This window comes from Rhinolophus sinicus, linkage group LG07 (genome assembly GCF_036562045.2).
Source record: "Rhinolophus sinicus isolate RSC01 linkage group LG07, ASM3656204v1, whole genome shotgun sequence".
NCBI lineage: Eukaryota > Metazoa > Chordata > Mammalia > Chiroptera > Rhinolophidae > Rhinolophus > Rhinolophus sinicus.
Window position 1 is genome coordinate 82,579,881 of NC_133757.1, and position 7,908 is coordinate 82,587,788.

The following is a 7,908-nucleotide window of genomic DNA, read 5'->3' on the forward strand; positions in this document are numbered from 1 at the left end:
AAACAATATGAGATTATTATAATAAGTCAAGATGATAAAAGTTAATAGATAATGTAGTCAAGATCTCAAGCGGCAGTGAGATGGGGGTTATTTAAGAGATTGGGTGGCAGAATTGATATTATTTGGTTTATGAAAAATTGGATATGAGCAATAGAAAGAAGGGGGTACAGATGAATACGAGTAGATCGGGACTATCTAAGTCTATATAAGGGCCATATGGAGTCACTCTGGTACCTCTGGATTTAGGTGAGTGTGTGTGTGTGTGTGTGTTGTGTGCGCACACATGTGTGTACGCACATGCACATGAATGTATAAACTTTATTTCTAGAGAAATATTCATAAGTGTATTTATTTTCAAAAATAATGATGACCCAGTAAAGATGAGGAACCATTGTACCAACGTATGAGAAATATTATGAGGATTGAATAAACAATTGATATCTTGTTTGTCCTAGGAGGGATAGAAAAACAGGTAGACAGAGTTGATCATTGCTGGTGAATATAACTATTTGAGGCTACAAATTTTGGACACATATTTTGAGGGACATGTGTACTAGCCAGAGGCAAATGCAAGTGTTAATAACATGAAGTGAATAACGGCTAAAATTTGGCAATCATTGATATACATGGAATTTTTTAATTCCCTGTAAGATAACTCATTTATAGATATTTATCGTATTACATGTAATTTAAGATTTCTGTTTTGAATTGAAGAAAGAATCCTCACTTAATAATTGCATTAATATGTCACAATGTATTACATTTTTAAAATACTAAAAGTATAACACTTTAATCACAAAAGCCTAAATGATTGTTCATATACATTGTACTACCGGTTTTATTTCCTCAGAATGATTAAATAAACCTCCGTGGTTTTATACTGAACAACCTTTCTTTATCCTTAATAAATTCTAACTAATGCCATAATTTGTAGCCTAATGAGAATTCATGTATACACGCAAGTCACAAATAAGCATAACTCACATTATATCAGACAAAGAAAAGGGAGGAAAAACAGAGATTCATAAAAGTCTCCTGTGCTTTCAAGCATAATTACAACAGCCCTGGAGCATGAAGACCTGCACAAAGCCTTTAATATGTCAAATAAAATCCCATCTCAGAAAAATCAACATGAGCAAATACTCATTAGCAGTAGCAAAATCCTAGTGTAAACAGCTTTAAATAAAACAGAAAAGAGCCTCAAAAAACAAAGAAAGAAAAGTGTGATCATTGTCTTAATATAGATCACTTACATAGATCAATTTAAATTTCCTCCTGATCAAAATGAGGAAATTTGTTTTTATTTTTTCTGCTCTTTGAAAATTTTATTCACATAAGGACTTAAAATTTGCTTCATTTTTCAAATCCACTTCATTAAATACAGTCACAAGTTCTTTGACTATAATTTCTTTTTTGCCATAACAGCTTTGAGATAAAGTATTCATATAAAATTTATCCTTTTAATTCAGTGGCTGTGAGTATATTGACAGTCTTATGCTACCATTATTACTATCTAATTTTATAACATTTCATCACTCCCAGGGAGACCTTATGTGTGAGAAAAGACTGTCCCTGTTTTCCCCTATCCTAGCCCCTAGTAACGACTAATCTGTTTTCTGTCTCTATGATTTCCTACTCTGGATAGATCATATAAATCTAATTGTACAATATATATATATATTTTTTTACTGGTTTCTTTCACTTAGCATATATTTTCATGGTTCATCCTCATAGAATGAATCCATCCTTATTCCTTTTTATTGTCAAATAATATTTTATCATGTAGGTGTACCATATTCTTTTATCCATTCATCAGTTATAAACACTTGACTTGATTCTGTTTTTAAGTTATTATGAATAATGCTGATTTGAACTTTCTGTACACATTTTTGCCTAGATATATGTTTTCAATTCTCTTGGTTTTATACTTTGGAATGAAACTGGTGACTCACCTGGTAAAACTATATTCAATTTTTGAGGAACTACTAAGCTATTTTCCGAAGTGGTTGGGCGCTTTACATTCCCATCAGCAATGTATGAGGGTACTCATTTCTCTACATCCTCAACAATTGTTGCCTTTAAAAAAATTAATTAGTTAATCCTAGTGAATATTAAGTTGTAGTTCATTGTGTTTTGTTTTGCTTTTAATTGAGCTATAATTGATACTTTACATTAGTTTCAGATGTGCAACATAATGATTCAATATTTATATATATTGTGAAATGATCATCATAATAAGTCTAAATAACATCCATCAACATACACAGTTACAAAATTGTGTTCTCTTGTGATGAGAACTTTTAAGATCTACTCTCTTAGCAACTTCCAAATATGCAATATACACTATTATTACTACATTCACCATGTTGTACGTTACGTCCCTGTGCCTTCTTTATTTTATAACTGGCACTTTGTACATTTTGAATGACTTCACCCATTTTGCGCCCCCTCACCCCCCCACCTTTGAAAAACACCAATTTGTTCTCTGTATCTTGAACTTGGTTTTTTGTTCGCTTGTTTGCTCCAAGGTCATTATGCTTTATTCCCATGTTTTCATTTAAAAGTTGGATATATATATATGTATGAAATTATAGTTGGCATTCATTATTGTTCAGCTTCAGGTGTACAGTGCAGTGATCAGGCATCTACATCATCCCTGAGGTGGTCTCCCAAATGGGACACGTGTCCATTGGATACCCTACAAAATCTTTACAACATTATTGATTATGTTCCCCAAATTAATTTTCAAAGCCCTATGGCCATCTTGTGGTTGCCGACTGTTTTCTAATCCCCTCACCTGTCCCCTTATCCCCACCCCCCCACCCATCTAGCAACCCTCAGTTTTTCCTCTATGTCTCCAAAACTGTTTCTGATTAGTTCATTCACTTATTCTTTTCTTTAGATTCTCCATATAAGTGAGATCATATGGTATTTGTCTTTCTCTGTCTGACTTATTTCACTTAACATAATGTTCTCTAGGTTCATCCATGTTGTTGCAAATGGTAAGATTTCTTTTTTCTTCATGGCTGCGTAATACTCCATTGTATAAATGTACCACAGTTTCTTAATCCAGTCATCTACCGATGGGTATTTCGATTGTTTTCGTGTCTTGGCTATTGTGTATAGTGCTGCAATAAACATAGGAGTGCATAAAGATTTTTGAATTGGAGTTTTGGATTTCTCTGGATAGATACCTAGGAGTGGAATTGCTGGATTATAAGGTAGTTCCATTTTCAGATTTTTGAGATACCTCCATACTGTTTTCCATAGTGACCGCACCAATCTGCAATCCCACCAACAGTGCACAAGCGTTCCCTTTTCTCCACATCCTCGACAGCACTTGTTGTTTGTTGATTTATCGATGATAGCCATTTTGACTGGGGTGAGGTGGTATCTCATTGTGGTTTTCATTTGCATTTCTCTGATGGTTAGTGAGGTTGAGCATTTCTTCATATGTCTGTTTGCCATCTGCATGTCCTTTTTAGAAAAATGTCTCCTCATGTCCTCTGCCCATTTTTTAATTGGGCTGTTTGTTTTTTTGGAGTTGAGTTGAGTGAGTTTTTTTAATAAATTTGTGATATTAACCCTTTATCAGATATATCATTGGCAAATATCTTTTCCCATTCAGTAGGATCCCTTTTTGTTTTATTGATGGTTTCCTTTGCTGTGAAAAAGCTTTTTAGTTTGATGTAATCCCACATGTTTATTTTTTCTCTTACTTCCCTCGCGCGAGGATATATCAGTAAAAATCTTACTCCGGGTAACGTCTGTGAAGTTTCTTCCTATATTTTCTTCTAGGAATTTTATGGTTTCAGATCTTACATTTAAGTCTTTAAGCCATTTTGAATTTATTTTTGTATATGGTGTAAGGAGGTGGTCCAGCTTCAATTTTTTGCATGTGTCTGTCCAGGTTTCCCAGCACCATTTATTGAATAGACTGTCTTTACCCCACTGTACATTCTTGCTTCCATTGTCGTAGATTAAATGGCCATATAGGCATGGATTTATTTCTGGACTCTCTATTCTGTTCTATCGATCTATGTGTCTGTTTTTATGCCAGTACCATGCTGTTCTTATTACTGTAGACTTGTAGTATAATTTGATGTCAGGTATTGTTATACCTCCCACTTTGTTCTTATTTCTCAAGATTGCTGAGGCTATGGACCCATATAAATTTTAGGGTTATATGTTCTATTTCAGTAAAAAATGTCATTGGTAGTTTGATAGGAATTGTGTTGAATATGTATATTGCCTTAGGCAGTATGGACATTTTAACTATATTAATTCTTCCTATCCATGAACATGGTATGTGTTTCCATCTATTTGTATCTTCTTTCATTTCTTTCTTCAGCGTCTTATAATTTTCTGAGTACAGATCTTTTACTTCTTTGGTTAAATTTATTCCCAGGTATTTTATAGTCTTTGGAGCAATTGTAAATGGGATTGCTTTTTTAATTTCTCCTTCTGATGTTTTATTATTGGTACAGGCAAATACAACTGATTTCTGAATATTAATTTTGTATCCTACTACTTTACTAAATTCATCTATCAGCTCTAATAGTTTCTTGGTGGAGTCTTCAGGGTTCTCTATATATCATATCATCTGCATATGTCAATTTTACTTCCTCCATACTGATTTGGATGCCTTTTATTTCTTTTTCTTGCCTGATTGCTGTGGCTAGAACTTCCAGCACTATGTTGAATACAAGTGGAGAAAGTGGGCAACCTTGCCTTGTTCCTGATCTTAAGAGGAATGGTTTTAGCTTTTCCCCATTGAGTATGATGTTAGCTGTGGGTTTATCATATATGGCCTTTATTATGTTGAGATATGATCCCTCTATTCCCACTTTCTTAAGGGTTTTTATCATAAATGGCTGCTGGATTTTATCAAATGCTTTTTCTGCATCTATTGATATGATCATGTGATTTTTATTTTTCATTTTGTTAATGTGGTGTATCACATTAATTGATTTGTGGATGTTGAACCACCCTTGCATACCAGGGATGAATCCCACTTGATCATGGTGTATGATCTTTTTAATGTATTGCTGAATTCTGTTTGCTAATATTTTGTTGAGGATTTTTGCATCTATGTTCATTAGAGATATCGGCCTGTAGTTTTCTTTTTTTGTGGTGTCTTTGTCTGATTTTGGGATCAGGGTGATAGTGGCTTTAAAAGTGTTTGGGAGTCTTCCTCCTTCTGGATTTTTGGAAGAGCTTGAGGAGAATAGGTGATAATTCTTTTTGAACGTTTTGTAAAATTCACCTGTAAAGCCATCTGGTCCAGGGCTTTTGTTTGTTGGGAGATTGTTGATTACTGATTCAATTTCCTGGTGGTAATCAGTCTATTCAGGTTTTCTGTTTCTTCTTGAGTTAGCCTTGGAAGGTTGTATGCATCTAGAAAATTGTCCATTTCTTCCAGATTGTCAAATTTGTTGGCATACAGTTGCTCATAGTAATTTCTTAAATTTTGTTGTACTTCTGCCGGGTCTGTTGTCACTTCTCCTCTTTCATTTCTCATTTTATTAATTTGGGTCCTCTCTCTCTCTTTTTTAATGAGTCTGGCTAAAGGTTTGTCAATTTTGTTTATCTTCTCTAAGAACCAACTCTTGGATTCATTGATGTTTTGTATTGTTTTTCTGATTTCTATTTCATTTATTTCCACTATGATCTTTATTATCTCCTTCCTTGTACTCCCTTTGGGCTTATTTTGCTGTTCTTTTTCCAGATCCCTTAAGTGTGAAGATAAACTGTTGATTAGTGATGTTTCTTGTTTCTTTAGGTAGGCCTGCAATGCTATGAATTTCCCTCTTAGGGCTGCTTTCGCGGCATCCCATAGATTTTGGGTAGTCATGTTTTCATTTTCATTTGTCTCGAGATATCTTTTGATTTCTTCCTTGATCTCCTGCTTGACCCAACTCATTATTTAGTAACATGTTATTCAGCCTCCATGAATTTGTGTGTCTTCCAGTTTTTTTCCTGTAGTTCATTTCTAATTTCATAGCACCATGGTCAGAGAAGACAATTGGTATGATTTCAATTTTCTTAAATTTATCAAGACTTGTTTTGTGGCCTAACATATGGTCTATCTTGGAAAATTTTCCATGTGTGCTTGAGAAGAACGTGTATTCTGCAGCATTGGGGTGAAATGCTCTGAAAATATTGATTAAATCCAAGTGGTCCAATGTGTCATTTAAGGCTGTTGTTTCCATATTGATTTTCTGTCTGGGAGGCCTGTCCCTTGTTGTCAGAGGTGTGTTGAAGTCCCCTACTATGATAGTGTTACTGTTGATCTCTGTCTTTATGTCAGTCAATATCTGTTTTACATATTTAGGTGCTCCTATGTTGGGTGCATAGATGTTTACTAGGGTTATGTCCTCTTGTCGGATTGATCCCTTTATTGTTATATAGTGCCCATCTTTGTCTTTTAATATGTTCTTCATTTTAAAGTCTATTTTGTCAGATATAAGTATTGCAACTCCAGCTTTTTTCTCATTTCCATTTGCATGAAATATCTTACTCCAACCCTTCACTTTCAGCCTGTGTGTGTCTTTTGATCTGAGATAAGTCTCTTGTATACAGCATATACAAGGGTCTTGCTTTCTTATCCACTCAGCCAACCTATGTCTCTTGATTGGAACATTTAATCTGTTGACATTTAAAGTGATTATTGATAGGTACATAGCTATTGCCATTTTAAAATTTGTAGTTTGATTGTTTTCATCTTTCTTCTATTTACAGAAGTCCTTTTAGTATTTCTTGCAATGCTGGCTTGTTGGTAATAAATTCCTTTAGCTTATTCTTTTCTGGGAAGCTCTTTATCTCGCCATCAACTTTAAATGATAGCCTTGCTGGATAAAGCAATCTAGGGTGTAGGCCTTTGTTTTCCATCACTTTGAGTATCTCCTGCCACTCTCTCCTGGCCTTCAATGTTTCTGTAGAAAAGTCATTTGATAGTCTTATGGGAGTTCCCTTGTATGTAACCCTCTGTCTTTCTCTTGCTGCTTAAAAATATGGAATGCTTCACGAATTTGCATGTCATCCTTGTGCAGGGGCCATGCCAATCTTCTCTGTATCGTTCCAATTTTAGTATATGTGCTGCCGAAGTGAGCACTCATTGTAGTTTTTGTTTACATTTCTCTAATGGTTAGTCATGTTGAGCATGTTTTCATATGCTTGTTGGCTGTTTGTATATGAGGTGTGATCACAAAATATGGTGAATGTTTAAATTAAAAAAAATGTGTTATAATAAAAGACACATTGCCATTAATCCCCCTCAAGTTACTCCCCCTCAGTTTGGGTACACTTATCCCATTGTTCTTGCCACTTCTGAAGCAGTTCTGGAAGTCCTCTTTTGTGAATGTCTTTACTTCATCCTCCATCATGACAATGCTTCATGTCACACATTGCTTTTGGTACAGCAATTCCTGTCAAAGAAAAACATTGTGGTGTGTCCCCATCCACCATATTCACCAGATCTAGCACCGTACAACTTCTGGCTCTTCCCCAAAATCAAAATGATTCAGAACATCGAGGCAGCCATGGCAGTGCAACTAAAGATACTCAAATTATTAATATTGCTGTAATAATTTCTATTTTTTAACTTAAACGTTCACCATATCTTTTGATCACACCTCATATCTTTTTTGCAGAAATATCTGTTCAAGTCCTTGCCTATTTGTCAATGAAGTTTTGTTTATATTGTTGTTGAGTTATAGGAGTTATTTGTACTTTTTGGATATAAACCCCTTACTAAATATATGATTTTCAAAAATTCTCTCCCACTCCATAGGTTGGCTTTACACTCAGTTGATTATTTCCTTTGATGTACAGGAAATAATCAACTCCCACATTTCTGCATTTGTGTTTGTTTCCTGTGCTTTCGGTGTCATATCCAAGAAATCACTG

General features: G+C 34.6%; 1 non-coding gene across 1 annotated transcript; it reads right to left on the bottom strand.

Moving 5' to 3' along the window:
* Positions 1-7,007: 7,007 nt before the first annotated feature.
* LOC141573008 (U6 spliceosomal RNA) lies at positions 7,008-7,114 on the bottom strand. The gene has a single exon (XR_012498593.1). It is a non-coding gene; the product is annotated as a U6 spliceosomal RNA (small nuclear RNA).
* Between the last annotated feature and the right edge of the window lie 794 nt (positions 7,115-7,908).